Genomic DNA, 17,868 nt, shown 5'->3' with positions numbered 1-17,868 from the left:
TAGATAAAACATTTGCTACCCATCGGTGCCTTTGGGAACACAGAAACCACTGTACGGCGCAGAGATTTGACACCTGGAGTACAGAGGAGATGGAGAGATGGAAATGGCATTCTGGAGGGAAAGAACCGAAGGGAACCTCCAATACCCTCCAGGCCATCCCCACACCCTTGGAATAAGACTAACTCGTTGTGTGGACAGGGATAAACCTTCCAGTGCTACGGGGAACATGGCATCCTTCCACGTGTGGGCACTCACTGTGCTTTTCCCATACCTCCAATACGGAGGCATTGACAGATTAGGTGTATCAAGGACAGCCAGTCAGTCTCATAAACATGCCCCAGCCTGACTGAAGGGCTTTGTTTGCTGGGCTCCTGCACGGCCTTGTCCTGCTGACCTTTGCTCTTTTCAATTAACTGATTCAGTGGATAACTAGAGCCTCCTCAGCCTATGCCATACTTTGCTTTTATGGTAGGTATCTTGCAAATCTTATTATCAGCATTTTGAGTGCAAGCTTCCCACAGATACCACAGCTTCTGACTGTGGGTCATACAAGTAGTGGCTTCTCCAGCATCTTGCAAGCAGCATTTCTTCTGGATCGCGGGCTTGTGAGAGCTGACAGTTCTGCACTACAGAGTTCACTTCACAGGGCGACCTCCACGTTTGTACTCATCTTTTGTGTAGGATCTCATTCTGAGGGGGAGCTTATCTCATTCAACTCTACATGTTTATGATGCAAATCTCTATCTGAGGTAGTCATGCTAAGCTCTTTTTATAGCTTATGGAAACAGGTACTTTTATAGTGAGACTTATCTGCTGTCTGTTCATCATCAACTTAAGAATGAAATGAATCATGCCTTAGCCATGTCTTCTTTTCTCTCCGTTAATTATCAGGAGAGCTTAGTATCTTATTCAAATGTGAGTCTCTACATTTAGTCAGATGAATCCCACTGCATATGACTTCCTCAGCCAGATGTTTGTAACATCACCTGATTGTAATTTAGTTTTCATTGACATAATCATAAGTAAGAATCTCATCGGCTAGATCTAGTTTGAGGTTAATGAAGGCTTTCCTTCCCATGACCAGCTTGTCTGGGTATTGGAAATGATCTGGCTTGCAAAGCAAAATGGAAAGGGTTCTCAAGGCATGAGACTAGGCACAAGGAATAACATTCTTTAAAGATACCATAATGGGTCTCTTTAAAGAAATGTGGATCACATGTTTGAAAACATTTGCCTTACTTTTTCACTACAGCACAAAAAATGAAGGTGCAACTTACATGGCTGAACTACAACATGGAAGGAATCATACAGCAAAATATTTTAAGACTAGAAGAACTGAAGGCCAGGACTTCTGAGTCTTACTCCTACTTGGGGCATTAACTTTGTGGTCTTTTTCAGGTAACTTATCGCTAGTCTCTCAGGAGATAATGTGCACTTGCAGCAAAGCCAATAATGAAATAAAATTAATTCTCAGCACCTTGAAAATTAGTTTAACAAAAGTCTCAGGCTCAGTGCATAATTGTGATGAAAACCAATTCAGAGAACTGATCTAAGGCTTAATTACTACAACCATAAAGGGTTCTGTGACCTAGACTAAGACAAGAAATAGCAACCTCAGTCATAATCTCACTGATGTCAACAGAATTACAGCTAATCTGATTTTAGTCTGCAGACTTTGTTTTTAATCATTATTTTTTCCAAGCATCCAAAATATGCAAGGCACCTTCTGCACAGTTGGATAGACATATGCCTTCCTTGGAAGAACTTAGCAGCCCAATCTGTGTGCAACCTGCCATGATCTGAGAATGCACCATTCAAGAATCAGCTATTGGTAAATTACAGGATTTTGGGCTCTCCAACTCTTTCTGTAGGAGCAGTCCTTCTTGGCTTCTGTAATTTTTGATGGTGTCAGTGGAACCACACAAAATTTGGCGCTAAACACGTGGGGAGCAGGAAAGAGAGAAAGGGGAAGCATAAAAGAATACAAGCTGAACAAAAGCTACATTACCAATTTTCTGCACAACGACTCAGGAGGAATGAGGAAACGCTTACTTTCCTTAACTCTCTGGTCATCGTTCAGGTTCCTGGTTCACTTTCCAGATAAGGGTTAAATTATAATCCAGGGACAAATGACTTTGAAAAGAGTGATTCATTTACTATGTCGAATAATAGATGTTTGCTTCATGGACAGAACACATCATTGGTCAGATTTGTATCTTGAATTATGAGGCCCCTGCTTGATGGTGCTAGGAAATAACAAGGTTTGGTTACAGATAAAGGGGTTCAGGTGGGTGTTCCTACTTCTTGACTCATCAGCAAAACTGGCAGTGACAGAACCACCTTTGAGGCAGACAAGGTAAGTGACCTCTTGCAGCTGAGAAGTTAGGGGCAACAAAAATGTCAATTTGCAGACATGAAATGCTTAGTATTTGCCAGCAATAATTGTTTATTGACAAAAATGGCATAATAGTGAGTGATGAATCTTATTCCCTTAAAATATTATTAGAGTGTTAAGAAATTAATGGAAACAGCAAAACATGTTCCTGTCCTGTCTTTTCTAGAAGAGGCTCAAACCAGCACCAATCTTGGATTAGACAGGGTGTGAAAGACATAACTTTTGCAGCACTCAGCAATACCTCCCAAAGGCTGAGAACTAAGAAGCCATTATATGTGCCCAAGCCCTCCAAAACATAGCTAAGCGCAATGTGAAAAGTATAACAGAAAGCATTGATCTAGTGATGCAATGGAAAAACACAAAGTGTATCGAAACCTCAAAAATCTTTTGCTAATGGTTGAAGCAATTCATATTAGATAACGTAAGTGGGCTGCCAACTAGGAAAGATGCACTATAGAGTGTGTCCCGTTTTGATGGAAGGGTCCCCAAACAACTCTCTTTTACATATTTCCAGCCCTAAGGCAGCACCTCCAGTGTTCCTGCAAGTGTCAGGGTGGGAGAAGGGAGGAGGAAAGGGAGCTTGGAAATCTCTGGAATAAATCTCACCAAGGTTCATCACTGGTACACAAGTGATGTACACTGGCCAGTAATTGGATGACCAAGGTTGTATGGCTTGCAGGGAGATGGGAGATTGTCTGTTACTTATCTTATAAATCGTTTTGGTGCCTGCTGTGCTTACTCAGCCCCTGTTTGTATGCAACCAGCAGCTATTGTTTACCCCTCCAGGATACAAATAATTTAAGTCAACAGTTCTTGTCAACCTAAGAATGCATAACAAAAGGCATTTTCAGGAATCCACCCAATCTAAAGAAGAGTTTGAACTTTATCACCTAATCCAAGCCATGCAAGCAAGATTTTTATGCACACACAGTAGGGGATTTAGGCAAATGTACAGGCACAGCTTAAGACTGCAATGTAGACATACCCTGAAACTGTGATTCCATTGACTTGCATACTTACAGAGAGACTGTGGATGAAACCCATCAATCTGAATAGACAAGGTGAACAAAGAGAGGTCCCAGGGTCAAGTAGCAGGTCAAAAGAAAAAGAGAGAACAGGATCCAGATCACTAAACTACCAGCTAAGCAGTCAGTTCACTGCTTTGCACTCATCCTCCTACAACTTGCATCTGAGGTTAACAGGAGACAAGTTCTACCTCAAGTACTGCAGGAAAAGAAAAAGCTGGGATTTGGTTTCTAGATGCACATCTTTTTGGCTTAGGTTTACACACAGACGTGCATGCTTTTTCAATAGAGCATATGATCCAAATTCATACCTGATTTGTGTGTGCATGTGTGTGAGCAGTCCTCGCCCTCATGAGTGACCCAGGAATAATAAAACAACCTGTGGGTAATTTGATGTTTGTGAGCAACTCTACAAGAAGAAATTTTGTGCAGGCCAGTTCTTGAGGGCAACCCTGTGGTAACGAAAGGACAGGCATCACCCACCATTCACAAATCACCTTAAGATATCACCTGGATACCCAGTATATATGTTTTTTCTAACAAGAGCAAGACAGCTTGTGCAGCTCCTGACTCAAAAGCATCCCTGTCATCCCAGAGCATCAAGAAATTCCCACCAAAGACAGGATAAAGTAACATTTTGGTTACAAGGTTGCAAAAGATTATTTATAAAGGGAAGGGAAAGAAAGTGATACTGAAAGTAATGGAAAATCCCTTCCCATATGCCTGCTCCAGTGAACAGTGTGTTTTGTCCTTTCATTCCTCGTGTTTCAGAACCTCTGAGACCAATCACAAAAAGCATTGGGATAAGAGCAGGCCTGAGCCTGACAGCAGTAAATGGAGCAGTGAATAAGGAGAGATATGTTTATGGTTATTGTATGGAAGACATTCAAAGGAAATCTAAGAATTTTACTGCCTGGGTAATTTACATCATTTGAAGCTGGATAATGCTGCCACCCACTCTCCTTTCATCCTCACTTCATAAACTCTACAAGAAGTCAGAGCGAATTAGATTTCATCACTGCCTCATCCACTCCGGTGTGCTCTGCCACACGCATTACATCACCTTGCCTCTGACTAGTTGCTGTGCCATTAGCAGCCTCTCATTAAGCAAAGCATCCTCGGCCCCTGGGAGCAATGGACGCGGTGGGGCATAGCTTTCAGGATGCCATCTGCCCTATAGGCTCTGCAGTGTCTGGACTACCCAGAGGGAAAGGCCTGCCCTGGTAGAGTGAACCACGTGTCAGGCCCAAGAGCTTTTAGCAGTTCTAATAGCCAAAGACTTAGGAGAGAACAGGCCCCAGGGAATCTTTTATCTTTTGGTAGGTTCATCAAGAGAAGAGGGATGGATCTAAGCTCATCCTAGTTTAATTTATATCCCTGCATTTTGCTACAGATTTTCAGTGTCCCCAGCACAATGACATAAGCCCTTCAATAATACCTTCACTAAATGCAGTGCAACCAGGGTACGCTCATTCCAGCAGCTCTCTCATTTGTGCCCTGTGCTGTTCAGGTAACCATCACTTCTCCGCTATGCTAAAGTCCCACCTGTTAACCTGCCCATTTATCGATCTGTCGGCCTCCTGATCTATCCACCTCAAAAATCACCCAGAAACTGAAATAAGAGCGTTCACTCAGACATTGATGTTAATTTAAATTAATCAATCTGGATCATCCCCATAGGTCTGACTCTCATTAATATTTAATATCACATTTCACAGATCCAGGAAATGGAAAATTAGATTCTTCCAATTAAATCAAAACTTTCCATTAATACCATAGTTCTGGTGTTATTACTAACAGTTTAGTGCAGCAGCAATTAAACAAGCCCAACACATTGATTTCTGCATTCTTCAACACTATTGTTATGAAGAAAATGATTTTTTTAAAAAGGATTGAAAACATTTTAGCTGAAGAAAGAGAAGAGGCTAAACCATTTAATGCATCTATTATAAAAATATGTCAGTCCCTGCAGATGCTTTTGGCATCTGATGTTTTCTTTGAATTTATTCTTTCTCACCTGCTTTTTTTCTTCTTTGGAGGAGTTAAAATTGCTACATCTTTCTTTATGATCCATAGAGAGACATCTGAAGAGCCCTATTTTCCCCACTTTTGATTATCCTGTGCAGGAGAAGCCCATGTTCAAAAGATGCCAGGTAGCAAAACCTTTCAGCCGTCTCCATATGGAACATAGAAACCCAAGAAAGAACCAGTTTTATTCCTGCAACTCATATGTCAGCCTTCAAAAAGACTGGAGAAACCAACGTTACAAATCATGTTTGTCCAGCTTCTTAACAGTTGGGCACTGGATTATATCGTCAGATAAATGCATATTTTAAGACCTTCTGACTGAAAAAAAAGAAACTGTTCAGGGTTCAGATGGACTCATACATGGGTTGGAACTGGTTCTCGAGGTGCCTACAAGAACCCCTATAATTTAGGTTATACCATGCCAATGAGACTGCCACATCCCACATGACACATTTCTTGAAGCACAACAGCATAGAGCTATTGAACTATTTCAAACAGGCAAGTGGTCTTGTCCAGGTCCAGCGCCTGCCTTGCGCCACAGGGAGCCTCCTTTGTTTCAAGGATGCTGCAGCTGCTGCATCCACAAAGGAGAAGGAAAACTGGAGTGGAAATCAGAGGTGTCCCTCCCACACCAGAGCATCCTGCCATGGGCCCCCATTATTCCTGACTCAGGGCTTACTGGGAAGGAGCCCAGAGCTGGTACCTGGCCTCCAGTACAAGAAAGGCCAGACAACCCTAACTACCATGCTATCTATATCTCTTTTGCTTATGACTTGACCTTTAATTCAGATGAAAATGTGATTGTGGGCCTACATTGTTGGCCAAGATAAGTCAGTAAAAATCTACATCATTTGCAGTTATGATCCACTGCATTTAATCTCAATATACTGATTTAGCCCATTAGGAATCTGGCATATATTTAATGCCTTTCCATTATCTTAATCTCTAGACATTATGAGGAGGGAGAAAGCATGCAGACTGAATCTGTGAACAGCCTCCCAGATATCAGTTTAACCGAGAACTTTTAAATGGAAAAATGGTTAAAGTGACATCTGACTTTTTTTTTTTTTTTTAACAAAGAATTATTTATAGGCAGTGCTGGCTTTAAACACCTCCTTATGGTACCTTTTCAAGAATGGCAGGCACAAAGAAGAACAGCACTCTCCATGGCACAGCAATGAAGAGGGGCAACAGCAGTATCAAGTGATGCCTACTGGCATGTCTGCATCATACAGGGACACATGGGTACAGAGGCACCTAATCTAGCAATATTGCAACTACTAGCACAGCATGATAGCCACCGTGTTGCATGGCGTCTGGGAGGGAGGGCCTTTCCAAGAACCGCTATCGCTTTTAAACCAAAGCTAGTTTCTCCAAAGACAGCTGCTGGGAATCTTAGACAAACCAGCTTAGGCAGGAATAGGTCATGTGTCCATATGTCTGTGCTGCATGGTGCAGACATGTCCACGCCTTTTCCAGCTCCCCAAAATGACTAGGTTGCTAGAAAACAGTTGAAAAAAAATCCACCTCCACCAAAACCACCTCCACCACACAGAACCACACAAAAATCCTGAGTTAAATTTGGAAAGAGGAGATTTTAAAAAGATGAAAGGTACAGGAATAAGTAGTTTGAGCCTGGAGCTTACATTTTAGAGTAGTAAGACAGAAAATGTTTTGCAAGACATAGCAGTAAAGAAAAATGATTGAGTTTTTATCACTTCATAAAGAAAATAATTGGCTTGGATTGAGCCCTTTCTTAGGAGTGTTTGCAAACTAAACATTACACAGCTGCCAAGCGCCTGAAAACCAAAATGTGAAACTGACCTAAAATAAAAGCAGAAGTGATTGCTTTATTTCCATCAACACAGAAGAATAATAATCAGAGGCCTAGACATAAGGTGGTTAAAGACCTCTAGGACATGATTCATCTGACATGGTAATGTGCACAATGCCCAGGCATCCTATATAAGCAACAAAAAGATATACGCACTGCTAAGGTGTATCTCATCCTAAAAGTGGATCAGATGAGTCACACCCTTGAATGTCTATGATTACATTATATATAAATGCCTATGGTTAGATAAGATGAGTTCTTTGCCTAATCTTTAACATAAATCAATCTGCAACATCATAGTGCCCTTTTCCGTTAAACTAGGCATTTTAAATAAAAGTAGAACCAGAAACAAGAGTAAGATTTTAGAGACGGACAAGATAAGGGAAGACTGGACCTGTCTTGTGATATCTGTGCAGTGATGGCAGTTTCCCAGGTTTCTGCTATGCTACAGATTTTACTGAAGTTATGTTTCACTTGTCTTTAGGACTCCATACCTATATCCGCATATATGTTAAGCTATAGCTTAACATGAAATGCCTGATGAAGATTCAGGTGCGCCCAGATGTCTTTCCCACAGAAATAAAATAGATGGGAACTAGATTACCTCTGAGAAACTGGCAGCCATGCAAACAACGTCTCACTTTCCTCAACAGCTGCTCGGATGCTGTAACCAGCTAGAGACAACACCTACTTTAACTGACTGTGTGGGTGTTCCCAGAATGCTAACAATGCTCAGCCCCATTCGGGGAGCACATTAGAAATCTTGTTTTTCAAAATGTCATATAAATATTAAGTAATGACTGCTCTCAGTGTTTCTGGGAGCTACAGAATAAGGAATGTTAATTCCATTTTATGATTGGCAAAGTTGAATCATAGAGAAGAGAAAGCCTAAACAGAGGCATTATCCCTCCTTCTAAGTTTTGCCAACCTAACTGTGTCAGTCCGGAGGGTGAATACAGCACCTTTATTTACTCCACCTTTATTTCCTTGGGAAAGTAACATGAGCTTTATACTCATTGGGAGGATTTCCCGGTATAGCAATACCAATTTAAGTTAACTGGCAAATACTTCCTTGTGCAGATGAAATTTTAATCAGTGCAGAAACACGTGTTCCTGCCACTGGACTTCACCATTTCTCATACACATCATGTATTGCATTTAAAATCCTGTTTCTAACTCATTGTGTATCCGTGTGTGTGTGTGTGTGTGTGTGTCTATGTACATGCAGAATTTCAGCAACATCCCTCATTTGTCAGGTTAGAAGTGCCCCGACCCACACGAACGTGCAGAACTGTACAGTCAGTTAACAGACTTCTAAATGGAGACCTAAATTAACCATCCAGTTCCTGTCTGAGAGTGAAGGGATCTAGGGTTACACACTTGAAAGTTATTATCTGTGTTTATTAGTGAGAGTGACTCAACAGATGATCCAATGCTGAACAGATCTCAAACCAGATGTGAGGTCAGTCATACCGGACCCTGCTTAATCATCTGGCTTTGGTCAGAAATACGGTAAGAGGGGGTAAGGCTAGGAGATGCAGCTCCTACTGGTGGCCTCTGGATGCTCCCTCACACTGCGAAGCAAATGGTATGGAAGATTATAGGTGAGATACCTATAGTCATGTTAGACTCACCCACCCAGAGACTGCATATTTTGACTTTTTTCCGCATGTCATTGATTTGTGATACGTAATAGCACAGCACAGTTGTCCTAGCTGTACGCTAGAGCTCCATCCTGGGAAACAGTTCATTCAGGTCTGATGTAGCTTAACTGAGCTCAGCCGAGTTTAGCCGCCTGCAGTCACACTCCTGCAGCCTCGCTGAAGCCTCAGGGTACTCCAGAGGCAACTGCTCTGCAGAGGCCTCAGCCACCCCCTGTTTAGGGGCTAGTGACCTTCTCAAAATTGCTACTCAGCTGCCACTAGCTACACGGCAAGTACTCACCTGGGATTTGGGGCCAGGGCTTCAAGCCTCTGTCCATGCTGAACTGGAGCAGATGTGGCTCCTCTCCACAGCTGCTGGCTGTCCTCAGGTGTGTCTTTCTCATGCTCTCCTGGTACACTTGTCCCTCTTGGTATAACTATCTAGCACTTGCTGGAAGGGATCCTAAACATCACATGCTCACATTCCCATACCTTCACATGTGAGCTATAGATTCAACCACTGCCGCTCTCCCATCTATGCCTGCAATGAATATTTAGCTCAGGAAACTGAGAAAGACGCACCCCTGTTTAGCCTGGGGCCTTACCTATGACACAGATTTAAATCCCTTGTTTTTAATCACACCGAGATATGAACCTGCATCCCTCAAACCTAGGTGCCTTCCCTAAACATTAGACTGCTGACTATTTTGAGGTGGCTCTGTTTGGTTTTCACAGACAGAAAAGTCACATACAGGTATCTCTTTGGTGAAGGACTCACGGCTGAGTGCTGTGTGAAAACAGAGGCTTGTCTCTGAGCAAGTCAGCTGGTTCTGCGTGTATTTTCTGCTCTTTTCACCTGTGTTTTCTTGCTAGCCAGCATGGATAATCTCTTGCTAAAAAAGCAAGGGAGTCTCTCCTTTATGTGTCTAAGCATTCCTGTGCATTATACAGGGAGCATGCTTACCTTTCTCAGGGTTAAGGGCTTCTCTGTGTGACAAGCCTACCAAATACTGAGGTGTTACAGTGCCTGAGAACCAAACAAGGATCTGCTCCCAAGAGACCTACTCAGGGACCTCTATGATAGAAACTCTTTACACTGCCAGCTATGATCAACACTCTTCACACTGCTGGCTACTGCTATCCAAGCACTGGACTATTTTTTCTCTACTTATTCTGATTGTTCCCTAAGGGCTAAATCCACAAAAGGATTTAGGCACATAGTGATTCATTATGCAATGGAGAGAGTAATGGGGCTAGGAAATAATTCCCTGCCTCACCATAAAGATAATTTAAGAGCTGTGAAACAGCTTCAAGCATGGCTGAGAAGGCCTGCCCACAAAATCTTTAGCCAGGTGGCATTGCTGTCACACTGCTGGCCTGCCCCAGCCGAGGCAGCACGGAAACTTGAAAACGGGCCTCACCTTCCCAGATGTGAAACCCAAGCAGTTTCTCTTATTCTTTCAAGAGAAAACACTGACTTTGCATCTAACTTCTGGAGATGGCTCAGACAAAGGCACCTCACTATGCTTGAGTAAGGCTGGGGTCCTGCCCAGCTCTTTGGTATTTTCTTTCGACTGGCTTGGTTAGCTGTTTTCATTATTTTCTGACGTCAGTGAATCCCGGCGTTAGCTACTCCATGCCCAGCAGGGAATATTGTACTGTTACCTTGAGCATGAGAGGTCTTATAGGGGGTGATGCAGCTAAAATGGTAAGTATCCATATCTGTGAAATCATGCAGAAATTCTGTGATAGATCCCCAAACTAAACCCAGATTTCCAAAGTCTTAGTCCAGTGTCATACAGAAAGCACCATTCAGTACACTGTTTGGTGGCTACTAGTTGTCAGTATTATATTTTATGTCACGTCAAAGGACATCTTCATATTCAGCCCTCATCCTTCATCTCATTGCTCAGCTGAAACATTCAGTTCTGAGCTCAAAAGGCTACAGTATCAGGGAACAAATAGCAATGCCAGCCAGGGTTGCCAGATTCAGGAGAGATCCCTCGGGAAGATTATTCCCTGCTGAGTTCCCTAGATTGCTCTTTGCAACTTCCTGCATTTCTGCAGCTAATACTGGCTCAAAAGGAAGAAAAACTTGTGTTAAATACACCATCACCACTTCCTATACTACTGCCACCTTCCTTCAGGCTTTTCCTGAAGAACTTAAGTGTTACCAATACTTTCAGTTTCTCCACAAGCCAAATGAGGTTGGAGCATGTCTGGAGCCAACACCAGAAGCTTCAGCTTTCCAGTGAATTTCAATCAACCTGCAATAAAGCCATATGAGACTGTCTGGATCCTCTTTCTCCCCTCATGGAGAAGACCAGTGGCTCGAAACTGGGGCAGATAGACAGAGAGCTCACTCCTCTCCGGAGTTAGCACCCTAAACTTAACATTATTAAGAGAGTGGGGCAGGAAAGGTAGTTCCTGTGAATCCTCTGCTCCTCCCCCTTCTCTTTGCTTTTTATACAGTGCTGGCTCTGGCATAGCAGAGAGGAGGACTCTGCTGCACATATTTCTTTCCGGCATGGGAGAAGTGCGTGAGCAGAGCAAAAGCAAGTGGAGCAGAGCTGAATTTGGCCTGGAAGAGAACTCACATGAGAGCAAAACTGATTGGGCAGAAGCAAGACCCAAACTGATGGAAGAGAAGCTGAGGAATAAATGCTTTACCATGAAGAAATAATGAAAGATTATTTTATTCGCTGGGCAAGGGCCTGCAGCCATGGGGGGAATGTGCTGTAGGAATTAATGTGACCTTAACATACTTGGGAACTCTGGCACTGCCATTTCTTTTTCTGTCACTTTCACAAAAACACATACAGATACAATGTATTGCTGTGCATAACAAAAAAGTTCAAAATTCAAAGGGCAGACACAGAAAAGTCTTATGGTTTGTGGGTCTGGCTCAGGATTTTTGAACCTTTGGGCATGACAGTGCTGAAGACTTCAGAAGTCCTCTCATTCAAATGATGATGATGCTTGAATCTCCTAATTAAGTAATGTCTGAGATGGGGCATTATTTTGGATGCACCCAAACCAGTTGTATTCCATTAAGATCCTGACTTACATTCACTGCTTACCTTGGCGCAATTCTCCCTTATTTTGAAGCCCACAGCTAACCAAACTCCTCACTGTGGTTTGTTGACAGAAAAATTCTGTAAAACCAAGTTGCCGTGCACTGTCTATTATACAGTCCCAGTACATCAAGCAGTCATCCACCTTATTGGCCTTCTACTACTATTTTTTTACTGAGCTATAGCTCACAGAATTAGCTAGTGTTTTAACCTTTTAGCCCAAAGCCTATTGATTTAAACTTGTCTTATCCATTCTAGGTGCACGGACCCTTCAATACTGGGATAATGTTCTAACTGTGAGGATCAGAAAGAGTACTGGGAAGAGGAATTAACCACAGCAGTAATCTGGAGGTGAACTGAAATGCTTTAAAAATACTGCCTTACAACCTGTAATAGAATTACATATAGAGTAATGGCAATGATGGTACAACCTTGCCTTTTCGATCAGTAGTTTAGTTATCCAGATTAGGTCAATCCTAATTCTTAATTATACTGAAAGCTTGTTCAGTTATCCATTCTTCATTTATCACAGCCAGCTGAGAAAATGCTACCTCACTGCTTCACTTCCACTTGCCCCAGCACATCCTTTCTCTTTCACCCTATCCTTTCTGTGTGCCTCCCTGCTCAGTTTCCACATCTGTCTCTTCTTCAGTTTTGCCTCTGCTGGCAGACTTGCACTTCCCTGATTTTATGCATTGGTCCTTTTTACTCATTCAGTTACATGCCTGTTTGAAGCCTTTCCATGACCACTGACTAAATATAGATTGATTTATTTATTTAAGAGACAGTTTTTAAAGCCATTACCAAAAGGAAATATGTGAAACGAATCAAGTTTGATGAGCAGGTTCCTTAGGAATGAATAACAAACTCCACAGGCTTCTCTCCTTCTCCACAGACATTTTCTTTTCTATTATTTTCCCTCCCTTTCCATTTTCTATCTGCTGTTGTCTGCCTTTGTTAGCATGCTCTCATTCTAATTTACAGATTTTGGAAACTTGTATTACTTAAGAACTAAAACTTATGTTGGAGTGAGTCTGAGTCAGTAGCAGGGAACACTGGAGAAACAGGCTACATATTATCACAAAATTAAAACAGTTTCAAAGCCTCTCCATTGCTCCTGGCCCAAGGGGAGCTCCAGCACCTAGGATCAAGCATGGTGGATCTATCACTTTTTTTACTGGGAATGTTTCCCTATCCAATTTCCCTTAAAAATTAAAGTACCTTAGTTCAAAATTTGAAAAGGAATAAAAAATTTTGGAAATCATGTCTGCACATATATTAACATCGATAGTTTTAGAATACAAGAATCCTTTGAAACCTTGTCCAGTGTTGAAGACCTTAAAATAGTTTTCATGTGTTTTCCTAAAGTTCATTTTGTCCTATCCCAGTATGCACAGTTTCTGGTTGCCACATAGCTGCTGCCTCCTTCAACCACAGTGACAGCTTTTCAGTGGCTCTTACTGCAACACGCTTTGATCTCAGAGGGACCAGAGATCCTCTTTACTCTTTATTTCTAGCTTAAAACATGTATCTCAGTTTATCTCTAAAAAAAATCCAGCCATTTGAATCTCAGTCCTAAAAAATGAAAAAAAAACCCACAAACCCTCAGGGCTACAGATATTGTTCCATAGTAATCACTAATCTTGCTGAGAGGGCTTTGTATTTTTGCTGTGCAGCATGATGGGGATGGTTACCTAGATGTTCAAAATCAACTCCCTTTTGGCTGTAAGTTTCCAAATATTTATACAAGATAAAAAAAAAAACAAACCTAAAAAAAGCTCTTCAAAAAGCACTCAGTAGCAATCACAAAAGTTATTTGTTCTGATGCTGCCTCACACATAACCAGCATTACTGCAACGGGAAACACTACCAAGGACATGGTTGTCTAAGCCATAGCATAACAGTATTCAAAAAGACTGTTATTTTTCATTGCATTCCCTTTCACTTTCAATGGCTGTTTGAAGCCTTTCACATTTATTTATATAGATGATAGGTACCAAGATCATATTAGAAAATTGAGGCCCTAATACATTAAGCTTTTGTCCTGATCCAATGGGTAAGCAGCCATCCGGACCAATACAAACCTCAAATTTAGAAAGGGTAAACCAGACTGAGCTACAATTTGCCTTATCTGAAGTGTGTCAGAAACAAAGTGAACATTATTGCACATTTTTGGAACAGCACAATGCACTTTAGATATCTGGAGAAGGAGAAACCACCCTAAACTAATTGTGTATGCTTTGTATCACACTTCATATAAAACTGTTCTCTAACTGTGAGATCTCTGAAAAAGAATTAGCGTCTACAAATTGCTCAGGGTAACAGAAACTGAAATCTTGATTGAACTCTGCAGAGATATGGGAAAACTCTGCATGTTTTTAGGAAAAATATACATAAAGAGGTGACCCTATTAAGCTCACTCAGACTGGAAAAATACATTTCTTCTTTGGGAAGAATCAGGCCTCTCAGGTGTGCTGTGACTGTACTCTGTATGTCCATGGAGACAGCTTGGAGATAGTGGCAGACCCTGAACTACGGAAAATGAGGAACAGAATGGCTTGAACCTGAAACACAGAACCAAGGTATCAGCTCAGAAAAGACCTCATCAGCCCACTGCTGTAAGAAAAATGACATCTTGGATTCTTTTGACTCGGAGACCAGCATGGGTATGGAAAAAGTTTTTACTTTTGCACTCTACACTAGGGATCTTAAAATACTGTAATCAATTGGAGTATTAAAAACTGCCTAGTTCTGAGCAGTCTGTACTATGTTGCCGTAACATCATATTACGTATTTCTGGACATATTTCTCCCCAAGGGGTAAACATCTTTTTCAGACTGTCTGAAAGAGCCAGCATGAGAAACACTGAGGCTGAAGCCAGGGCTTGCTCTTGGAGTAGAGGCGCTAGAGAGGCCTATTTTCTTGCTTCAAAAGGGATTCATTTCCTGGAAAACTGTATAAAGGTCAGAAACACATTATGCTCTCTGTGATTGTGAAAAGACATGTGGACACTGATGTTACATAAATATTTACAACCACTATTACTAACCAAACCTGTTTCCAGCCCCTACTCCTCCCAAGGAAAAAACACAATAATAGGAAAGAATTGACTAGTGAAGAATAACAACAGTGAAAGACTAGCCTGAAATCACTAATGGAAATGGCACACTTATCTGAACAGGAAGAGGCATTACCCGCCCTCCCCCCCCCCAAAAAAAAAAAAAATCAAGGAGCATCTGTAATTTTCCAATGCAGATTAAGGAAGACTGCAAGTCAGCTGTGACAAGAATGATAACAGTACCATGCTTTTGTTTTCTTTATTTTACCCTTGAGCAGATAACCTTTCATATTTTGGTAGAGGAGGCACATTAGTGATAATGTTTCTGTGATGTTGCAAAACTCCCTTTTCTTCTCATCCCTCAGGGAATAAATTCATCCACGTCTTTTAACCACAGCACAGCTTTATGAAGAACACAAAGGCTAAAGGCACAACACTTTGTAGGGACTCAGATACAAAAATATCTATTGTCTTTATCAAAAGTTAGCTGATGAACTGTCAATAAAAGGGTATTCATAAATGACAATATGCTACTTTGGTGTCAGAGAACCAGACAGAGATGGTATTTGGTCCACTGTCAGTTCATATTTACATAGGTGATCTAGGACACAAGCAGGCAAAATTGCAGCTCTGGAGTTACATGTGGCTTGCAAGCTATTCAGATATGCCGCTGTTGGACAGGAGTTAGTGGCAGGACTACGCTGGTGGTGAGCTGCTGGGTAATACACCACAGCTGCAGAAGGAAGTGAATCAGCAAGGTTCGCTGGGGCAGATACCGAGTCACCTTGAGACCCGGCTGCATGCTCGGGTTTGTGGCTGAACCCTGACATACGTTGGAAGTGCTGAGATTTATGAAGAATTACTGTTTTTTCCTTTTTCAGGACTACTCCTGGAGTTCCTCTTCCTTTCAGCTCTCGGAAGTCTGTAATATCTGTCTTAATGCATGCAACTCTGATTGCACTTCAGTGGGAGAGGGTGTCCAAATCTCTAAAGCACTTGTGAAAACCTCACCCACAAACTACAAATATTTAGGAGTCATGAAGGAGCAGATGAGATCCATAAAATAGACATTTAAACGGAATAGAAGAAACTGTTCTTAGGCTAAGTTTTGTTATGGAAGAACAGAGCTGGTAGAAACCTGAGCCTGTGACATTTTAAGTTAATCTTGAAATAGATTGAGCATATTCATTCCTGTCCTTTGACAACAGAGACTCCTAGTATTCTTTGGGCATATGGGTTTTATGATGCAGCTATATTGGTGAGTTTCAAACCTGAAAGAAGGTACAAGGATACGCATAAAAGGGTACCACCTTTTATGCTGTGGAATTCTGATTCACTTGCTTAGGATTAGAAAACACACTTTGGTTTTATTGTAGGTCAGTCCATTATGAACATTAGTAAAAACTTCATTGTGCATCCATTAGTGAAAATAAACAAGACAAGACACAGGAGAAACAGAAAAGTTTGTGTTAAATGTTGCTAGAGAATAGCCCAGTGTTCAAAAAATGTAAGTGTATTTACTTTGCATCATTTTCCCAACTATAGCCTGAGATTTCCACTACCCCGCTTTCCTATCTCTGCTGCCCATTGAAATAGCATTTGAGAGAATACTTATTTCTATAGTAAGCAAAGGCTGATGTGCAGACAGACTAAATTTGATGTAGTAGGTTCCTTTCTTGCAGTTTCTTTTGTAGTCAGTTCCACTACATACCAACACTCCGACTGGACTATTTGGAAATATCTTTTTCATGACACGCGTTCCAGAACCTGCATTACTGGACATTGTAAACATTTCACTCACTGCATTTCCAGGAATCCAGCAACCTGTATTTCTAATTACTCAGCCTCATACTCCAAAAGCCTGCCTTCTCTTTTCTCCAGTGTCCATGTGGAATCTCGGTCCAATGCAGAAGCTAATGGCTCACTCAAATGCTTCGTTCCGGTTTACTGCTATGGTCAAGTTTTCAAAGTTAATGCTCTAGGATGCAAGTAGCACAATAGGAATAAGAAATGAGAAGATTAGAAATGGATATACAAATGGCAGCAGGAGTTAGACTCTATTAGACCTTTTAAAATGGCATAATTTATCAAAAGATTTCTGAGGATTTATTGAAATAAAAAAAAAGAACAGTTCAGTTTCATGATTGACAGAAGGGCAACATGAGCAGGTCTCTAATTCCACAGATAAAAGATAGTTGTGCTTATATAAAGACATTAACAATAACAGACACACCACTCATTTATGCCATCGGCTCATCAGAATAGCATCTCTCAGGTTTTCCCATTGATCACAGTCAAACATATTTCAATCTGTTTCTAGATTAAAGTAGCCCTTGCTAACATCGAGCCTGTGACAATCCTGGAACCACTGGCACTTAAAACTGCCTCTAGTCCTCCTATTTTAGCTTCCAAGTAAAAAAAAAAAGTTCTACCTAAATGAACTGTCACATTGAGCTGATGACATTTGGTCTACCTAATACTTTACAGAGGATGATCTTGCATAAGTTCTGGGGTAAGGAATGACCTACCTATCTACACTATTGGTCTCTTTTTAATATTGATCAACCTTTGGTGCAGAAATATCCTTCACAAAATTGAATATTCCATCTCTACTAGGCACCTATACATGCTCTGCCTCATTGCCATCTATGAACTAGTAATCAGATAACCAAAGAATGTTATCACCTTTGGCAAGTACAAGCATATCGGTCATGGAGCACATCTGCAGTGGCTGCCAGGCCATTTTAAAATAGTGTTTTTCATTAAGTCTTTTAGCAACATGAAATTTGTTTTTCTGTATTAAATGGCACA

Source organism: Apteryx mantelli, chromosome 3 (genome assembly GCF_036417845.1).
Source record: "Apteryx mantelli isolate bAptMan1 chromosome 3, bAptMan1.hap1, whole genome shotgun sequence".
In the NCBI taxonomy this organism is placed as follows: Eukaryota; Metazoa; Chordata; class Aves; order Apterygiformes; family Apterygidae; genus Apteryx; species Apteryx mantelli.
Note: the sequence above shows the minus strand (reverse complement) of the source record.